Source organism: Acomys minous (assembly GCF_964271855.1).
Source record: "Acomys minous genome assembly, chromosome: 1".
In the NCBI taxonomy this organism is placed as follows: Eukaryota; Metazoa; Chordata; class Mammalia; order Rodentia; family Muridae; genus Acomys; species Acomys minous.
This window is the reverse complement of record NC_140483.1, coordinates 109,622,078-109,643,423: the sequence shown is the minus strand read 5'-3', so window position 1 is coordinate 109,643,423 and position 21,346 is coordinate 109,622,078. Positions and strand designations below refer to the sequence as shown.

Below are 21,346 nucleotides of genomic sequence, written 5' to 3'. Positions count from 1 at the left end.
TCTGATATTGCATGGCTGTTGACTTAAGTAATGAAAAAAATGCAGCAAAGTGAACAAAGGATAACCAAAAAATTTCCATCTTCTTGGTAACTGATGTGTCTCATGGACCAGAAATCTTAATATATCCTGGCATGAATATGCACAGGCTGTAACTGAACACTATTTTTAAAAGGCTTTGTGAGGCTAAAGCAATGCCTTAGTGGTTAAGAATACTGGATGCTTTTCAGGAGGCCTGAGTTCGATTTCCAGCACCCACGTGGTGACTCATAACCATCTGTAACTCCAATACCAGGTGTCTGATGCCCTCTTATGACCTTTGAGAGTATTGCACTTATGTGCTACTCAGATATACATGAAACAAAACACATATTCACATAAAATAATCAAAAAAGACAAAAGATATGGGAAGAATGGCATCTAATCCTAAATCACAGGGATTCTCTAGCCAATAAGAAACATTGTCTGTACATAGACGTTCATGTCTCAGCCAGTCTTAGAGCTATTCCCATGTAGTGTGATTAGAAATATAAATTACCTGCTTGTTCTGCAGTTTTAACTCTTCCTATCCTGACTGTAGTCCCCTCCCTCATCGCCTCCTGAGCTGACTTTCCCCCCCTTATCCCCTCTCCTCTCCTCCCCTAGCCCCCAGAAAGGGGGGCCCTCCTCCCTGAATACCTGATCTCAACTCTTCTAATCTCATCTGTACTCCCTGTATCCTCTTTCTCTGTGGCCTGGCCAAGCCGCCCAGCCATCGGAAAGCAATCCATATTGGGGGACCAGAGGCCATGTCAGAAGCAGTCCCATATTGTTGGACCCACAAGGACACTGTGTTGCCTATGTACTGTCACTGAGCAAAGTGTCTAGGTCCTTGCCATGCACGGTCCTTGGTTGGTACATCATTCTCTTCAGCAACCACCTTATCCACCCAGATTATTTAAATGTATATTTTATTTATTATCATTTATTCACATTATCTCCCAATTTCTATCCCCTCCCTCTTATCTTCCCATGGCCACACTCCCTTCCTCTTCTGTTTATTCTCCTCCCCCTAGATCTCTGGAAACAGTCTATTATGTCTCATCAGGATAGTCTGCATCCCCTTCCACTGTGTAGCCACTCTTCCTATGGCATGAATGAAGATTTACATATGTATGTCTTCTGTTCATGCAAAAAGCAGAGAACTAGCCTTAATTGTTATGTGCACCTTGCACACCTCATACACTTATAATTTTAAGACTGAATAATGCATGTGAGATATTATATGTTTTCAAAACAAAAAAAAATGAACTTTGAAGCTGGATCAGACATGACAGAATTCATTCCTCTCAGCATGCTGGAGGCTGACATCCTGCATCCTTCCTGATCCAGCTCCAAGTGCTTCAGTTGCTGTTCCTCATCAGAACAAGGCAGCTCCCAGGAGAGCTTAGGAGAAAGCTTCAGTTCCCAATTGGCCCTGCATTTCAGACTGTCCACACAGGACATTTAGAACTGGATCACAAATGCTATTCCTAGCTGGTTTAACCATTTTCCCCAATTTTGTTTGGGCCCCTACAAAGGTCTTACTCATACCAAATCAGCCAGAAGAAACCCTAAGAGAATGACACTCCATTTTGCTTAAAGGGGTTGGGTAGGCTTTTGGTTGCTTTCTTGGGCTATAGATGTTTATTTCATTGGGAGTTGAATATAAGTTGCTATTGGTCTTATCCAGAAAGAAAACAAGGTTGGACTCAGATATGTCTCTCTTTTCCTTTATATCTCTTTCTTAGTTTTGGAGATAGAGGCTGAAAAAAAGAAGGGGGAATATTGAAATATATAGAGATGATAGGATAAAAAGTAGATTATTGAGTTGACTCCTGAACCTAAGGCCTTAATTGTGCTCACAAGGTTATTTTAAATTCATTGGTATAAAAATGTGTATATTGATTCAAAATAAGTTTAATTTTGATACATTTGTATAGAATTCAAATTTAAAATTATCCTTCACATACATTCTATATATTTCTCCTCTACTATGAGGTATTGTACCCATATCACTCAAGTACAAAGTTTATCTCCAATACCTTGAAAGTGCTATTGCAGGCTGTTTAGTATAAGTAAGTTAGACAAGTTAATTGTCAATTGATCAAATCATGGTGATGTCAATTAAGAGCCTATTTATATCACAAAAATATACATCCTATGTGTAACAGATAGGTATTATTCTATAGGTAGCTAAGATAAAATAGGTAAATAAGGTCTTCAAAAACATCAGAGTCCTACAGAATATGGCATCTAAAGATGTTTTTACTGTTTTAAGGATTCTTTGACAATTAGCAAGTAAACTTCTGGCAACACCCAGCCTACCTCAAAGAAGATGATGAACATCAAAGAAACTCCTAATAGAGATGGCTTCAAATGTGGCAAACCAGCCAATGAGCAAAATGTCCTCATTTTGACCACTGACAGAATTCTGCCTAAAAATAAGCAAGCTTGGATGCAGGTAGAGTTGACGACCATAATCATTCAAGACAGGGTTTGTGATTCCTCAGTAGTTCCTGCCTCACAAATATGTCTGTCAGATATATTGAGAGAGAAGGCTGAAGATGATGCTCTAACATAACAGAGAATTTTGGGTGACTGTCCAGGCAGCAAACTGTCTCTGTCAGTTTTTTCACTTTTGAAGCTGCTAACCTGCACTTCCTGTTTACTCAGGTAATTAATATTATTCCTTCTCAAGTCTCTGATGAGGTTGAAGACCAAATAGGTTAGTTTCAAAATTAAGCTTAGTTGTTTAGAGGTTGAGATGTTTTTAGGACTAGATAGATGTTTTAAGTTAATAGAGATGAGATATGACAGGTATTGATTTACATTCATAATTTTAGACTCCTCAAGACAGGAAAATGCTTTACTCAATATTGCCAAATACAAATAGCCAAAAAACTATGAAGGTAACATTAATAAAATTCCTGATTGTTTCTTGCTTTGTGGTCTATGTAGTTTATTTTGTATATGTGTAATAAGCCTATGACCATATAGTGAGTGAGGAGGTCGTCCTCAGTCATAGACCTAGGGGAGGAGAATAGGGTGAAAGCAGGAGGGAGAAAGGAATGGGAGGATACAAGTGATGGGATAACAATTTAGTTGTAATATGAATAAAATAATAAAAAAGAAAAAATAACCTAAATATATATGTAAAAAAATAAAAAGACAAAATGTTTATAATAATTTAGACAAGTCAATAAACAAGACAACCTACAGAATGGAAGTCAGAATCCAGAATTTGTTCATTGAAATGCTTGTAGAAGCAGATTAGAAAGGAACACTGGTGTTTATAAAAATAAAGCCCACAGATACTGTCTTTTTCAATGGATGGGGATTCAGAAAGTAAGAAGAGTTAGGTCTGTTTCAAAGAGGGTAAAACATATCTAAAGAATTAAAGAGCAGTGAATCAAATCACAGTGATTCATCCAGCAATTTCAAAGGGTATATACTTTGTTAAAAAGGATCAGATGAAAATAATGGAAAAATAAATGAAATTTTAGAGGAGTTTAGCATGAATTTGATTCACTAAACTTCAAAGATAACACTAAGTAATTATCCAATTTCGGAACAGGAATAAATTGAAGTAAAATCCAACTTGCACAATGTATGAGAAAATGTAAAAAAAAATCACACAACAGCCAAGAAGAGAAGGATAACACAGTGGAGAGAAAAAGGTGAAAAGGCAAAAATCTGCAAAATCTCACCACAATGTTTCACCTGTAAATAGAAAATCCAATAGGTGCAAATAAAATTAAAATGAAGAAACTACACACCCACGCACAATAGTACAGTTTCTGAAAGCTGAGACAAAAAGAGTTCTTAGCAGAAATAGATCAGCAATCATATACAACATGATTGATGCCTGACATCTCTGAAATAATACAGAAAATAATGTGCTCCCAAACTGGCAGCTGATAAGACTCATCCATGAAGAATTTTTTAACCAAGAGAACCAACATAAAGTCCAAAGAAACACAAAACTAATTTGTTAGTAGTGAAAGAACAAGAATTACAATCTTCTAGGGTAAAAATTAATCATCAGATGACACTTACTTTTTAATGGAAACTAAGGGTAGTATCATATTTTGTCATGTCCTCATTAACTTCCTTAAAATATATAAAGTGACATAAGTCTATATTTATAACACCATATTTTTGAGTTTACATTTTATAGCTATAACACATCTAACAATATTAGCCCAAATAATGTGGGTGAAAACAGCCGTATTGATGCATAATATAATTTTCATATCCAACCCAAATTAAGTCATTATGATTCAGCAGTAGATTGTGACAAGTTAGAGGAGGCCGTGGTTCTTAGACTAAGCTGGTCTGCAACTTGTTTGAATTTTTTTCCTGGAAAGTTTGCTCTTTTCTTGTCTGCAGACTTTTTCATATCACAGCCACAGAGTTGGTCAGTGGAAACATGAGCAGATGCCCTAAAGATGCCACAAACTCTGTATCATCATTCCCTTTATAGAAACACTTGTCAATTCTCTATAGACATTAAAGAACCCAAGTCAGCATAACTTAGGTAAGTTATAAACAGAGAAATTAAAATGTCACAATAAAAGTGCTGATTTAGTATAAAGTGGGACAGAAATAGAGGGAAAGAGGTACTGGGGGAAATGAGGTTTGATTTTGTAAAGTGAGGAAATGGCCGACTTAAACATATTAAAAGCAACGTTAAGTTCAAGTGAATCAGTGATCCTGTCATTAACAGAAAAGCAAGATGTGATTAGATGTCATCAAGAAGAGAAACAGCTTGTATCCAAGGACATAAATAGATTGAGGATTAAAGATAAAAGGCCAGAAAGTGGTACAGCTGTCTGAGACCAGAAGCAGCCTCATCCATATCAAACAATTATCTACGCTATTTAAGAAAAAAACAAACAGGACATTTTTGTAATTATTAACTTGTTAATGTGACAGAAGAATACAGGAAAAGCTGAGGAATTCACAATAAAAATTCAATAATCATTACTAACAAAGGCTCAGTTTCATAGAACCCCATAAACGCATGTCATTTTTCCAAATAATAGTGATGGGTATTAGAAAAGGAGACTGGAAGAACAATTTTTCACACAGCAATCAAGATACAAAATACCAGGAGAGAAACCTACAGCTGCACGCTAAAGAACACAAACTACTGCTGAGACATATCAAGAAAAACTGAAATAAGCACAAAGTGTTCTTCCGGTCATAAAGTATCGCTAAGTGTATTCCTCTGCGTTTGCACCCACAGAATCAATTCAGTTTCTACTCCAAGCCCAATAGATGCTCATGCATGGTGGACTGACAGCTTACTTCTAAATGTAAAGGAGGAGCAATTAAAAGAAATTTTGATGAGAATAAATGTGGAAGGTGTATCCCGTCTTTAGGCTTGCTTTTGTTGCAGCAATGGAGACTGTGGCCTCTTCTAAAGCTGAAAATCAGTGAATAGAATTGAGTTCAGCAACACCTTATGTTATTTTCAAAATGAGTTTTGCCAAATGTGCCATAAACAAAGGGAAATCCTTTCAGTGATTATATATATTTTACAAACGTATAAAATATTCAGAATCAATACACAAAATCATTTATAAGCTATTTAACAAAAGATAATAAAAATAAAGACATATAGGCCAGAGCTAAATTTACAAAACTCTAAGAAGAAAATATGTGTATGTAAAACACACAAACACACACACACACACACACACACACACACACACACACACGCACACACATTGCACACACACACAGGGAAAATCACTGTGGTGTTTATCCAGGAAAAGAGTCTTATATATACCAGGGGTTTGGTATTATGACTACAGACTGTTACTGAATAGGCATAAGTTAATCTCAAATCTCATTTCAAGAATTCTTTTGTAAAGCAATCCAAAAATTGTTAAGTTTTATGAATTGATCACTACAATGGGTGAATGGTATTTTAAATAAATTATAGCCTAAAGCTGTTACGATGGCTACCAGAATAAACTCTGAATATCTGTGTCTCAGAATGTCCCATGAAGTGAAGGCTAACAACCATAACAAAGTTATCATGCTCTAGAAGACTGCGCTGATTAGAATTGTTTCCACTAAGTGTGAGATGGGAAGGAACACATGTTATTACACCAGGTAAAGAACAGCTCCTATCACCATCTCTGTGGATGGCACTAGAAAACCCTGAAGAACTCCATGTTCTATTAATGTTAGCATCAGGAAAAGAATTGGATGATAGTGAGATTAATGATCTCAAGACGCGGTGGTCTCAGGGTGGCTCGTTAGACACACAGAATTTTTTAAGTAATTTTATCCTGCAATATGTGGGTCTGCTCTTAGGTTCACTTTCACCCTTGCTTTATTGTTTTTCTTGTAACTTGTCATACTGCTTTAATGATAATTACGATAATATGATTTTGTACACTGTCTTTTAAGTCAGCTTACAGTGGTCAGCCAGACAGATCTGTTTTCCTAAAATCCTTTTCAAGTGAATAGCAAACCCAAGAACAGAATCTAAACTGTTTATACAATTGATAATGGGGTAAAGACAGAATGTTAAAACCTTAAACTGTCTTCAGTGGGTCTGAGGTTGATGGAAGATGGAGGAGTTGGGGCACTCTTTAGTTTGTACCACGTGCTTAAAGGGCTGAGGTAACATAATGTGGCGATGCATCAGCCACTGTGACAGAGGATATTGTCCTTGAAGATGAAGTTAATTAAAGACAGAGAAATGCCTAGTGTTCTCACTGGGCACTTGTTCTCCCTTAAAAAGCCTCAATCATCATAGAACTTCTCCCCATATATAGATATGATATTTATAAGGAAGTAAAAAAAAAAAAGATATGTTGAAATCCCAATTCATAGTTTTAAAAACTTTCCCTTATTAGGAAATAGGATACTGAATATGGAACCAAGATCATCTGAGGCCATCGTCTGCTGGCTTAATCTAATATGACTAGCTTCTCTGTAAGTAAGGGAGAGAAGTCCACATGGAGGTAGAGAAACAGAGAGGTACCACGGAGTGGCTGGTGTGGACGGTGGAGTGGAATGGAGTACCCGTTTTATTTTTTCTTAATTCAGCAAGCTTTTGTCTCTAGCTGGGTTGGGGCTTCAGTATTCTCTTTAGGGGATGTTCACCACTGGCTTCTCAAGACTCATGCTCTCCTAGACGAAAACTATCTTCAGCCAGTCTGAATGCCCCTACGACCCAATATCAAATCTAAATACGAAAACGCACATAAATCCACTCAACTCATAAAATATAAAATCGATTTTGGCCAAGCACATTTTAATCAGTTTTGAGTGATGCTCAGGATGTGCTTTATTACAGACAAAGTCTTCTCTATACATGACCCTGCAGGGCTGGACAAGGACTTTGCTTCTGAAATAGAGTAGTGGATCTGGCACAGGGCTGACATCCAATTGGGAATTGACAAAATTAAAAACAGGTCATGCATTCCTTAAAGTCTAATATCTACTAGCTTAAATTCTTCCAGATCTCAAGGCCTGAAAACAATGTTTCATCGCACTCAGCAGTTCTTGATTCATTAGGATGCTGGTCCTGTCTTAGACTCTGGAAGTCTCATTCATCCAGGTGTCCACATCTGGGGCTTGGGCCAAAAGTTACTTCCCTTTATGTAACCCCAATTTTGTATATCTCTCAACTAGGCCCCAAACATTTTTACTTGATTAAAAATTTCAGAACCCTTTGTCCTCCCTGTAATTCACTGGTGTTCAACAAAGCAAAGAGCCAGTCTTCTACAGATAATCATATCTCCCTCCATTCCTGACTTAGCATAAAACTACTGATTAGACCATAGACTGACATGTCTAAACTCCTTATAAGAGCACAGGCCAACCACAAGTATGAAGCAATTCCTAGGTACATGCAGAATATCTGGCTATGCTGAAAACTCCTCAGCTCATCTTTGCTGATTACTTTCTAGAGGTTTGAGCCTCAATTTATTGCATTTCTTTTTTCCTATAAGGAGCAAGATATAAAGTCCATTTGAATGGGCATTTCCAGATCTCACGATAGAGGTATATTCTGTAGAAGCTCTGCTTTCCACAAGATAGCAGAATATTTTATATTTGTCCTAGTGTCCAGTATTTTAAGGTTCTTAGTGTCATTTGAGACATCCCAAAAGAATAATTTAATAGTCATGATATCTTCAGAGTTCCATTCATGGGTTGTTATGGTTTGCATGTGATATGTTCTTCAAAAGTCATGTGCTTGAGAGTTAGTCCCCAGTCTGTAAATTCTACTGCAGTCTTTAGTATATGAGACCTATTTGAAAGAAGACATTTTGTGTTGGTGAACTCTTGTTAAGATATTGGTTTTCCAGAACCTTCTTCTTCTTCTTCTTCTTCTTCTTCTTCTTCTTCTTCTTCTTCTTCTTCTTCTTCTTCTTCTTCTTCTTCTTGCCTCCTGCATTCCATGAAATAAGCAGCTGTCTCCTGCATGTTCTTCCAGGTATACATGATGTATCCCAACTCTAAAATTAATGTAACCGGTCAATCGGGAGTGATAAAAATGACCACACAGGTGGTTTCCACTTGCAATCTCTCTCAAGTGATGCCCGTTTATAGTTATGATGTTTTATTAAGAAGACCAGTATGTGAAGCCCAGGTTTACAAAGAGACTAGAGAGAGACACATAGACAGAAAAACAGTAATGTTAAGCCACGAGAATGATAGAGGAACAGAGACTCCAGCTTCTCTAATAGACCCACATACATGAAAGCAAAGCTATAGTTTTCTCTCTCTCTAGCTGTAATGCCCAAATTAATCTATAAGCCCCACATTCCTAGGAAACAGATAACTTCCTAAATGCTGGGAGTTCCAGTTCTTGGGAAATAACAATGCCTGATGGGAAAGTGTGGTGGCCTATAGATTTGTCCTTATAAGACCCTGCAACACGTGGCTTGAGGCCATCCTCTGATGGGAAATTCCCAAGAATGGCCCCAATCAAAGTCCATCACCTGGTCAGTATTTAATGTTTAATAAAGCTTGCTTTAAATTTGGCCCAAAATGAATGAGTTGATTTTTCTGGCTAATCTCGCAGTTAGCATAGCCTGTGACTAACTTGTCTGATTTTGAGCATAATTGACAAAATGAAAGACAGGAGAAATAGACAACCAATGCCCTGCCTGAATCCATAGCCCACAACCTCACTCGATGAAGTAAAATAAAGATTGTAACATGCAACATGGAAATATAGCTTGTTATACAGCACTGCGGGATCTTCTTGGATATTAAAGGTAATTCGCATAATGTCACTGAAGACATTGTACTGTCGGTTTTTGGGTTTCTTCTTTTTTTCTGTCTGGAAAGTCCTACCCTGTCTGCTTTCCTGAGCTCTGGCTAAAGAGACATCTCATTTGACATGATCAGACATTTTTGCCTGCATAGATGTGCAGTTGTCTGATTTTGTAGTGCCATTAGTAACAGAAAAAAATTGATTGAGCTTATGGTTGTACCTGCTTATAAGAAGATTATAAATGCTTTAAGGTCTTGTTGCATAATAAATTTTCAGTGAATCTTTCAAAACATATAAAAAATAAGGTCACCAAAAATTATATTTCTGTTGTTGTTGTTGCTGCTGCTGTTGTTGCTGTTTACAGATGATCAGAACAACAGCAAAAGAATGATTTTTGGTTTTTCTTCCCAACTCCTGAAGCAACAGGGAAAAAAATAAACCCAGGAATTTCTAAAAGTGGCTTTTAACTATTTCACTGTTATTAGATAGCCATTTGCTTAAAGTAGGTAAAGAATAATTTATTATGAGCTAAACATGAGTAACCATGGCCAAAAGAACATAGAGTCGAGGAACCCAGAGAAAAAAAATCACAAGAACTTTTATGGTGACAAAATAATGTCACAAAGCAATATATTTTATTAAATAAACTGTAGGGGATGTTAGAAGGTTAGGTTACATCAAAGCAATTTTCAGATGCTACTGAATGATATTCTTAGCTTTTTGGTTTGTAGAAGCTATTAGTCTTTTGTGTAACCATGTCACAGGGGTTTTACCTGATAGTATTAAGGATTTTTAAAGTTTGTGAGGTAGAAGAGGGTAGAAAAGGAGACTCCAGAGACATCAAGATAACAAAACACCAATGGCAGAGGAAGTCTGAAACCCTCTGATGCCCCTCATGGTAGACTACATGTAACAAAACAAAACATGCACATACAAAACACACATACACACACACACACACACACACACACACACACACACACACACACACACACACACACTCCATAATATGGCAATGGCCCTGATGAGAGAAAGGCTCCTAGAACTTTTAGAGTTGATCTGTCTGCAGAGTGGGCCCATTTCCAAGTTAGGAGGTACTTCCCTTCCTTAATAAACTCCCTCCTTGTCTGTAACTATCCACATATCCACATGTCTCTGTCCAAACTGTTGCTCAAATACATAGAACCTGGCACCCACACCGTGGGCCTTCCACATTGTACTTGTGTGAGATCACCTTGGTTCTCATATGGTAGTAGTTCATCTACATAATCATGAAACTTGTAGTCTGTCAGGGTACAGAACCATATCTACTTTCATCTCTTTTTATTTTTAATTTTAATTTTAATAATATTTATTAAGAGATAGACCTTATAAAGCATTAACTAGTATAATAAGTATACTTTTACAAACATATCTATTAATTGCTCATATTTTTTGCCAAGCATTATCAGGTATTCTTTGCATTTTGGATTATTTTCTAGGATTCAGCCTCAAGCTTGTCAATCACAAGGGAAAAATGACAAGTTGAAAAATAGACACCTGCTTTCCAGGTACATGTACTGTCAAGAGAGCAGATCCTGAAACAATTCTCTCTCTCTCTCTCTCTCTCTCTCTCTCTCTCTCTGTCTCTCTCTCTCTGTCTCTCTCTCTCTGTCTCTCTCTCTTTCTCTCTCTCTCTCTCTCTCTCTCTCTCTCTCTCTCTCTCTCTCTGTGTGTGTGTGTGTGTGTGTGTGTGTTTGCCATAATGAAGATTTACAGGAGGAGGTAAGTGTTGTTGCCCCCAACTTTGCATAGAGAATCCTGAGCACATCAACAAGCAGTCTTGGGTATTAGACACTAATATGGAGATGGAGTAAATAACAGGGCAGAGATAAAGTACAGGCGAGACCATACCAGGTGTTCATGGGAGTACCATGAAAAGATAGAGAGAAAGAGAAAGTGCACACCATGCACTTAACAGATAAAAGAAAGGCTTTTTTAAATTAAAGGACACTATGCATTTCTGTATACGAAGAAACAGCACAAACAAACTAAATATTATACCTAACTGCACAGCTCAGGGGGACTCACAAGTGTACCTGCCTTGGTAGGCAGGAAGATATCCTAAGAGATGCTGGTGCCCCTCTTGGTTGGATACCCTACTGCTAGGACAATGGGACATAAGAAGTTAGAATTTCTCTCAGGAAGTTCATGCTGGGAAGGGAAGAAAACTAAAGTTTAGCGATGGTCAGGTGGAAACTTTTTGCAAAGACATTTCACAGTTCTGACAATTTATCAAATCACCTTTCAGAAGATGGTAGAGCATCCACAGTCATAGGTCAATGATGAGCTGTGTAGCACTGATGCAGACTACCTACTGATGCATACCTCTTGTCTTCTGCTTAACCGTAAAACCTTATGCCAGCACTACAAGGATGAATAGGCGGAAGGAGACACTTGACCTGTACATTCCTTTACCCAACATGGCAAAAATCTCAACTAAATCTCTGTGTTCAACTTTCACTATTAGCTTTATTTAATTACCCTGATGAGGACAGATGGTGGCGCCTGACCTGACAGAGAAGCTGGGGAACAGATTTTGACTCTAACAAATCCAGCAGTACTAGTACCATATTAAAGCACTTGTTCTGGTAGGCAAATTTGGCAGTTTAATTTTGTGCAGTAATTTTATAGTAAACATTGTCTCACACCAGTCTGATATTGTGTGCAAAATAATTCGAGAGACTGAATTAATTTCATTAGCATCCTGGAAAACTCTGTGGCAAATGTTTCACAATTTACCATTTTCCCAGTCAAACGCAGCCTTGGGTCACAACCCATGCCCTGGTCATATTGGGCCACTAGTCCTCAGTATATCAATAAAAAGAGTCGAATTAACAGTGGACAAAAGAAAGATGAGACTTATTTCTTTGGGGGAGAAAACTTGATCTGCAGCATTTGTGGTGTGCGTGACTAATATAGTCCCACAGTGTCCATAACTGCTCTTGCAGAAATGAAGATATTCCAAAGAAACTCTTGTGTCTCCCAATCTGACTATCAGACCATTTTAAACAATGGATCCCAAATAAGGGGTAATTTTTTCCAGGAATCTCAAGCAAGGAATAGAAAAGGAACACCATCCTGAGGATGAACTGTCTTCCAGAAAGATATTCCAAACAGTTCATACAACTCATCATTATGCCTTATAGGAGGACAGTTAACCCCAGATAGCAATGATGCCAGCTCAGATGCATAAATCCTTGTGCCTGTATTCAAGTTTTCATCTCACTTTAGAATTCCAAAATGAACTTGAAATTATTTGTTTGATCTCTTTGCTCTTTGGCCCAATGTAGCCACGTTATGTAAATCTCCTTTTTCTGCTTTTCACTATTACTTTGGCTCTTTTTATTGACTTCCTGAGAAACAGTAGCCAGGTATGGCTTGAGGCATGGGTTGTGATCCTCAAGTTCAATGACGAGGTTCCATTAGCCTGGTTCATGAAACAGAACTCAGTGAGGATGCTGTACCATGGACAGCTCTTCTGAGCCAGTCTAAGTCATCCCCCCACAGTACTGAGGTTATTTTCAGCTCTAAATGTAGGCCTGCCTTTGCTTATACTATTGAAATCTGATTTCCAAACGTTCCCTATATGCTCCATACAAAATTTTTCCCTCAAAAACAACACTTGAAGGATAGCATGGATAAAACCTCATGAGAAGTGGTGACAATTGGAAGAAACAGGAAAATTGTACATTGTAGACCCCCCCAAAAAAAAGTGTGCTCTATTTTCTGTTTTATCATTAACTATGCACTGCGATAATTTTGTAAAATGAATAAATCTAAATACCTCTTATTAACTAATACAATGTTATGAGTACATTTAGGAAAGGCAGAATTAAGAGAAAGGGACAGCGAGCATTAGCAAGAGTCAGCCTTTCAGTTTCTCACCATTATTTATCAGGCAGTTTCAGGTACTATAGACATTGCAGAGAATCTACTGAAAATGATCTGACATTTCTGGGAGAGATAGGAGGTATCAAAAATGATGAATTAGCACATAATATATTAAGAAGCTCCTGTGCTTCTGGAAAAAAAATCATAATTCAGAAGTAATAGACCAGTAACTGCCCTAGTTGACAGAAGTTCTAAGCATCTGGACATTTGAATGGTGGCCGTAGCAAGTACCTCAGGATTGCTTTGTGTTAGACTCCTTGGTTACACTTGTAAGGAATCTTCTGCTCAGGACTGGACTACTGTGGCTTCACATCCCTGTTAAAGAAAAGAAGCTGAAAGTCAAGCGTCAAGAGAAGCTGTGATGGGAGGTGACAGACACACATGCTGCTGCTAGGCCATGACAAAAGAATTGGATGGAACTTCTGTCTCTGCTAATTTCTGGCCCCATGGAGCTCACAGCGCAAATTCTTTGAAAACTGTGAACTGGATACAGAAATATGCTCATGTAGACAATGTACATGGGCACATAGCAGAGCATTCTACATTTCTTTGCCTCCTCTAGTTTCATCATCAAAGCTCTGCATTTTTTCACACATGAAACCCCAAGATTTAGTCATACACATTTTCTATGTGATTTGGCTTTTGTGTGTCAGGAAAATTTAGGTGTGCTTAGCCATAATATGTAGGGAGAAGATGACCATTTCTAGAGGGATCCTTGCTAACCTTCAAGCAATAACTGGTTGATACAGATGCTGCCTTGAGCACCCCCATGGTCAGGTATGACCAAGTGTCAGAGGTTCGCGAGGTCTCTAATTATTGTACAGACTAAAGTCATCAGTGGTTAGACTGCTAGTGAACCTGTGTAAGACTTTGTGCATTTATGTGCAATAAACCTCAAACTGCAAATTCTTGAGCTCTGACTGAGAGAGACAGTTGGTCAATGCAGATTGCCACTAAGGAAAGACAGCACAGGAATGGAGATAAAGGAAATTGCTTTTTTTTTTTTAAAGATTCAAATGAAAACGAATTACAAATGGTTAAAGAGAAGATTAAAAGGGTTTAATAAAATGTAAGGGCTGGAAGGGTAGTTTCAGAAAATGACTGCATCCACACTAAGCTAAGTAAACAAGCCCATTTGAAATCAGATTCTGCATCAAAATAGAGAGACCTGGAACAACCATATGGGATTCAATTCTCTTTCCTCTAATCTTATTCTCCTAATGGCTTAAAGGTAAATTTAAAGTTAAATTAGGTTCAGAATGCAATTGGAAGTTAAATGATGTGTAAAATAATAGTTTCATTGTTAAAGCAATAGTATTAGTTTGGATTTTGCAATAAACTGGTGAAAATCATGTATATGGACAATAAGAATGCTTTCAGCTCTGTAAAAGACCTTTGAAATGACTAACACTGACACATAACCGAAAAGAAAGGAAATGGGCAGGGTAGACACACCAGACAATAGTGACTCTGCCTTTACAAAGAAGACATGCAAACAACTGCTGCTCAGCTTCATTCATCTCATGCATGTACAAGTATATATAGATTTCATTTTCCTGTTGTCCCAGTTAAGTTGTATAAATTAATTCATAATTTTCTTTCTAACTTTTACTTCTATTCAGGGGAATTCTAATAGATTAGGAAGAGCTGGAATTTGGGAGGACATAGGTATTTGGACAGATTTTACCACAGAAAGTCACCCATTCAGATATATGAAATCATTCAATTAGAAAATTCCTACTAAAAATTTAAATATTTTAAACACGAAAATTAATACAGCCTCTCTTTAACGCTCACAACATGCTTACCATGGAGTGAGCCAGAATTATAAATAAACAGCTAATTGCTTGATGATCTTCAATCATTTGTGAATTTAATAATTTTTCAATTGCTATAATCATGTTGATAAGCCCAAATGGAAAAGAGGAAAAATGTAAAGAAACTTAAAGCAACTATTGTTACAAATGTCATTGTATTTTTAATGCAGATATTATTGTTGTGAGCTTTCAAAACGCTTATATTGTTTCTTAGGGAAATGTTGATAATATTCACTTTTTCTCCCTCATCTCTTCCCAGATCCACCCTTACCTCCTCCCTACCTATCCAACGTCATGCTTTGTTGTTGTTAGTGGTGGTGGTGGTGGTGTTTTGTTTTGTTTTTTGAGACAAGCTTTCTCGGGTTAGCCCAGGCTGTCCTAAAATCTTGTTTCCACACACACACCGTCTCTATTTTAAAAGACTTTACGCATCATGGATGTTTTTCCTGCGTGCACTTCAGGGTAGTATGCACATGCTGCCTGATACCTGACGATGAGGGGAAAAGTGATCCCCTGGGGTTAGACTTGAGCTCCCATATTAATCCAGGTCCTCTGAAAGAGCATCAGGTGCTCCAAACAGTTGAACTCCATTTTAATCATCATCCTACTTCTTAGAGAAAAAAAAACTATCAAGTCCAGTTTGTGTTGTCCAGTTGCTCTTGGGTGTGGGGCTTACCTGGCATGTGATCAATATCATACTGTTAATGAAAACGGAATCTGCCTTTCCTGGTAGCTGTCAAATGCCAGTAGAGCCTCAGCTCAGTGTAAGACTTAAGGCCAATCCTGCAGGCTACTTCACAGCCTGATAAGATCACTTGAAGCCTATCATTCATTCTCTTCCTTTCCTTCTGAATATTCCTCTTTGTGTACTGATATAGACGCACGATGTGATTTGTCATAAATCCACAAGTGTGTATCCTTACAATAATCAGTATCCTGGATGCTCTGAAGACAGTCAGTATTGAACAGTCACAGCTTTTATGTGTCCACACCCAAGGTTGTCTACTCTTTCCATCATCTAACACATGGACATATTCTAATTTTAATGATAAATTTGAGTATCTAGAATCCAGGCTTTGGTGTGTTCACAACCATTGTGTTATATCTCGGTGTTACTGACAGAACAGACAATAAGTAGAGGAAGACAACACAATCACAAACTTTTCTCAATGTGTGTAACATGTTCTAAATTTTTTTTCCTTTGGTTTTGATTCTGTTGATGCAAAAGAAATTGTGGTCTCAGGTTATGAGTGTTTTATTCACTTTACTTCCGGATCGTAGCTCCTACCCTTCTCTCCTTCCGTCCTCACACTCCCTCCTTATTCCACTTGTACCCTTTCCTTCCTCCTCTGAAAAGGAGAGCCTCCTTCAACCCACCCCAGCTCATCAAGGCACATCAGGACTAAGGTTGTCCTCTTTCCTGTGCCATGGCAAGGCAGTGCTGCCAGGGGTAACCGATCAAAAAGCAGGCAACAGGGTGCATGTCACAGTCAGTCACTATTCCCATTATTAATGGACCCTCGTGAAGACCAAGCTGCCCATTGCTACATCTGTGAAGGGGACCTAGGTCCAGTCCATGCATGGTCCTTTGTTGGTGCTTCAGTCTCTGCAAGCCTTTCTGGGACTTGATTAGTTGGCTCTGTTGGTCTTCTTGTGGCTCTCTTGCCCCTTCCAGGTCCTTCTAGCCTTGCCCCCTTCACTCTTCCACAAGGCTCCATACACTTTGACCAATGTTTGGCTGTGAGTCGCAGCACCTGTTTTGCTCTGCTGCTGAGTGAAGCCGCTCAGAGGACAGCTATGCTAGGTTTCCATCTGCAAGCATCGTTGATAGTGTCGGAGGTGAGATGATTCTCTTCTATGGCATGGGTCTCAGGTTGGGCCAGGCATTGGTTGGACATTCCATCAATCTCCGCTCTACTTTTATGCCTTCACATCTTGCAGGCAGGAGAAATAGAGCCAACAGCGTAAGCAGTTGAAGTCAGTCCATGAATATTAAATCATTATAACTGAAGTCACACCTACCATCTTTAATCAAAATAAAAATCATTCAATCAATACATTTCTTCATCAACAATACACAACTGTGTTCCTAAAGTATAAAATATTAATCTTAGGGTTAGAGGAATGCTTGAAAAGCATCTGCATCCTACTGGTTGTGAAATCATCTTGCCTCTGAAATGTTTGCAAGATGCTTCAAGAAGAATAGTTGGTGGGTGAAAGGCCCAGTGAATATGGTGAAGGAAACAAAGCTTCAAGTCACAATTTGTTCAGTTTTTAAAGTATGGACTGTATGACAAAAAATTAGGACCATTTCACTGACCACTTTATAGATATAAGTCTTGAGTTTTAAGAGTATCTCAACAATTTTTCTGAGCAACTTCTGAGATGTGACAGGTTAGCCAAGCCTGGTGGTACAAGCCTTCTATCCCAGCACTAGAGAGGCAGAGGCAGGCAGATCTCTGTGAGTTCAAGGCCGGCCTGGTCCACAAAGAGATTCCAGGCTAGCCAAGGATTCACAGAGAAACCCTGTCTCAAAAAAAAAAAAAAAAAAAAAAAAAAAAAAAAAGAGGGGTGATATGATTAAACTAGGATTAAGCAAGCTCCAATAGCTTTGACTTAGAGCAGACCACCAAGCCGTGATCATGGCCATGCTTTTTGTACAAGACTGGCTGTAGGAACTGTTTAGAAGCTTCCTGGTTCCAGCCACTCATTCTAATCATACAATCAATTTTTCACTGACCGTTACAAACTTATAAAATTGTCTGTTGTTGCTAAGTAAAATAATAGAAAACAATAGTTAAAAATAAAAGGGGGTTGTTTAATTTTCACTCAACTCGTGAAGTGAACTTGCTGAGCCTTTCCACCCTCCCAGTTTGCTTTAAACACTAAATGACTATTGTATGGTCCACATCCGTGTTGTGTTTTATGACAACCTCAGAGAGACTCAGGCTTAATAACTGTTCTAAAGTGATCATTGTCAATTTCAAATGCCCAGCCAGGTTCTTATCTCCTTTGCAAAACATCTTTAACCACTACCATAGCAATTTCTGACTCAAATGTGTTGCTGATGTATCCATATTGAACTTGAATAAGAAAATAACATATTTGCTTTCTAAGATCATTTCCATAGTATAGAACAAAAAATTAGAGCACATAATAAATCACTAGTAAAAAACAGAAAGCAATGTGCATTACAATATGCATAATGACATTTATGTAAGAATGTCATTTCAACAAGACAAAGAATGCAGTTACTTTATACCAACTTAATAAAAGAGCATGATAGTTTCACCAATGCAATCCACAAGCAAGGTTGTAAAATATAACCCAAAAGTCTCTGACAGAAAAATCTCTGAAAATTTATATATTGAAAAAAATAGCAAAATTATATATGTAATAAAAATATTTAAAAGCAAAAAAATTCTATAAAACTGATTGAAAATATTTTGATAAAAATGAAAATTGTATCAGTAACTGGTTAAATAAAAATGCAGAAAAAGCTCAGATTTATAGTTTAAGTTCTAAATTTAAAGGTTAGAAATAAACAATGACAAATCAAATATAAGATATAAAATAATGAAGATAAGATGGAAAGTAAATGCAATTAAGAGCATGAAAACAACAAAAAGAATAAAAAGTATAAATAACAGAATGAAAAGATTAATTACCAACAAAGCTGAAAGAATAAAGAAATGTCACAAATGACTAAAACCAAAAATGAAGCATAGCTGATTACAATGAATACTGAGCTTATAAATAGGATAATAATGGAACAACATACACAAATTCATGCTCATTAACTGTACAAATAAAAATAGATGATCATATCTTTGAAAAGTATAAACCAAACCAAAGCTTTAGTGTCATTAATAGTTTTAATACCATTAATAAATTGTACTAAAATCATATTTACTCTTGGCAAACTCCCTAAGGCCAACTTTTCTCACTTTTGAATTCAATGAAACACTAGAAAATAGTAACAATAGTTTTATAAATCAGTCCTCAAAAATAAAAAAAAATTGTTGACTTATTCAAAAATATTTTTATAATCCTTTGAGAATTTAATACATTATATTTTGATCATATTTATCCTCTGATTTCTCTCCTTAACTCTTCCCTTTAATCTGTTCCAGCCTCCCTAACCTCCCAACTTTATGTCCATTCTTTTAAAACTCATTGGCTACAATTTATACTATCCATAAAATTTTGAGTGTGACACTATCCTCTGGAGTTTGGTCAACATGCCAGGAGCCACTATTAAAGAAAACTGATACAAGTGATGGGATAACAATTTAGTTGTAATCTGAATAAATTAATAATAATAATAATAATAATAATAATAATAATAATAATAATAATAATAATAATAATAATAAAAGAAAACTGATTCTTCCTCCTAAAACTATCAATTGGCTATAGCTCCTCAGTGCTAGAATATTGACTGACTTAATCCTTTGCAAATCTTATGCAGACATCCAAGGCCTCTGTGAGTTCATGGATGCCAAGATCTTATTTATTTTAGAAGACATTGTTTCATTCTAGTCTTTCCTGTACTCTGGCACTGACAACCTTTCCACTTCCTCTTTCACAGTGGTCCAGGAGCCTTGTTAAGGAGATGTGATAAAGATGTCTTATTTGTGTCTTAGCATGCCTTAGTCAATTATTCTGGGCCTTTTGGCCAGTTGTGAGTTTTTGTGTTAACTACTATCCACTGCACAAAGAAAATTTTCTGTTGAAGTCTGAGAGTTCAACTATGTACAGGTACAAAAATGTAAATTTAAACACTTGTTTATTATTATATTGACTTAGCAAAACAATGGCAAAAGTGTCAAAGCTGGATCCTATGAGCTCCTCAAGCATGGGTTCTTAGCCATATGTATAGTGACAGGCATGTGGGGCAGCTCTTAACACTCATTAGAAGGTAGTTAGTTACCACTTAATATCAATGTTACTATTGCACTCATATCCTGCTACACAGGCACTATTGCAGGACACAGGGTTCCTAGGTTGTCAAGAATGTTGATAACTTTCCCTTCAGAACCTATACAGCAACTTCTAGTTCTATGAGGGCTACCTGATAGGAAGAAGTCTTCCTGGTCAATATTGACTTGCTGTGTCCATGTTCTACAGCCAAAGTACATGGTGAGGTCAGCCACGCTTTTTACTTCAAATTCTGGTGGATAACAAGGGGTAACGGCAATAGACTGTATTGTTGTGGGAGTCTCTGAGACATATCTGACCAGCAACTGGAAGGGTGATATCCCACACCAGGCAATGCTTGTCATGAGTTTTCTCAGACAAAGTTTAAGCTAAGTATAGTTGAATTTAATCTAATATTTAAATAGAACCACCAACTGAAACCTACTGGTACTTGTTACAGTTATATCAGATGGCTTTTGCATGTAAAACAGCTACTATGTGCACAGGCTAAGAAAGAAAAAATAATGATTATTTCAACTGCTTGAAGACGTCATTAAAAAAAAAACTTTATATGCTCATAGGGTATCAAGTCTCTTCTTGGTAACCTGCTAACCTTCCTTTGAGTGCCACCAGGTCCCCCCCCTCCAGTACCAAGAAGAGACTTGATACTCTATGAACATATACAGGGGGAGGAGGTCCCCCTCAAGAACAGTCATAGGGGAGGGGAATAAGGGGAAAATGGGAGGGAGGGAAGAATGGGAGGATACAAGGGATGGGATAACCATTGAGATGTAACAAGAATAAATTATTTAAAAATTTTAAAAAACAAGTAGGAAAAAGACATTCTCTTTCCTAATAAAAGGAATGTAAATAGTTATAATAAATGAATTAATTAAATTTAAAAAAAACCTTTAAATACATACTTGGTGGGAAAACTCACCCACCAAGTTAGTTTAGCCAACTAAAACATGAAAGGAAATATGTAAATAAAATATAAAATACATAAATAATCAAAAAAACCTGACAGCTAACAATTCACTTGATGGCAAAAGATACAGCCCTACCAGGTATAAATCAGAAGCAGGCAAGTGTTATTGCACTTACAAAGTTCATTTAAAGGAATGTCTTTAACGTTCCATCTTCTCTGATAACAATAAGAAAGCATAAGCAAAACATCGCTTATCTATCACTGCCTAAAAAACTGAATACAAAGTGGATCAAAGATCTAAGAGTAAAACTGAAAATGAAGAATGTTACTGTACATGACACTGAAGACAACAATTCTCAGGCAGAGTACAAAAGACAGAAAGAACAGACTGAATTAACTAGGTACCAAGAAAAATGGAGGTTGTTTTACCTCAAAACATTTCAGAGTTCATTCTCTAGAAAGCCAAAAAGCAGCTCACATAAT

General features: G+C 37.2%; 1 protein-coding gene across 3 annotated transcripts in view; it reads right to left on the bottom strand.

Annotated features, from left to right (window-relative positions):
* The window catches only part of SNTG1 (syntrophin gamma 1), a 707,225-nt gene that overhangs the window by 555,657 nt on the left and 130,222 nt on the right, over positions 1-21,346 (bottom strand). For 2 of the 3 annotated variants that reach the window (XM_084773017.1, XM_084773015.1), the window contains exon 2: positions 13,430-13,513. The exons of the other annotated variant lie outside the window; for it this stretch is intronic. The gene's annotated coding sequence lies outside the window, so the exon portion shown is untranslated. The remainder of the gene's footprint in view (positions 1-13,429; positions 13,514-21,346) is intronic. 3 annotated transcript variants of the gene reach the window in all.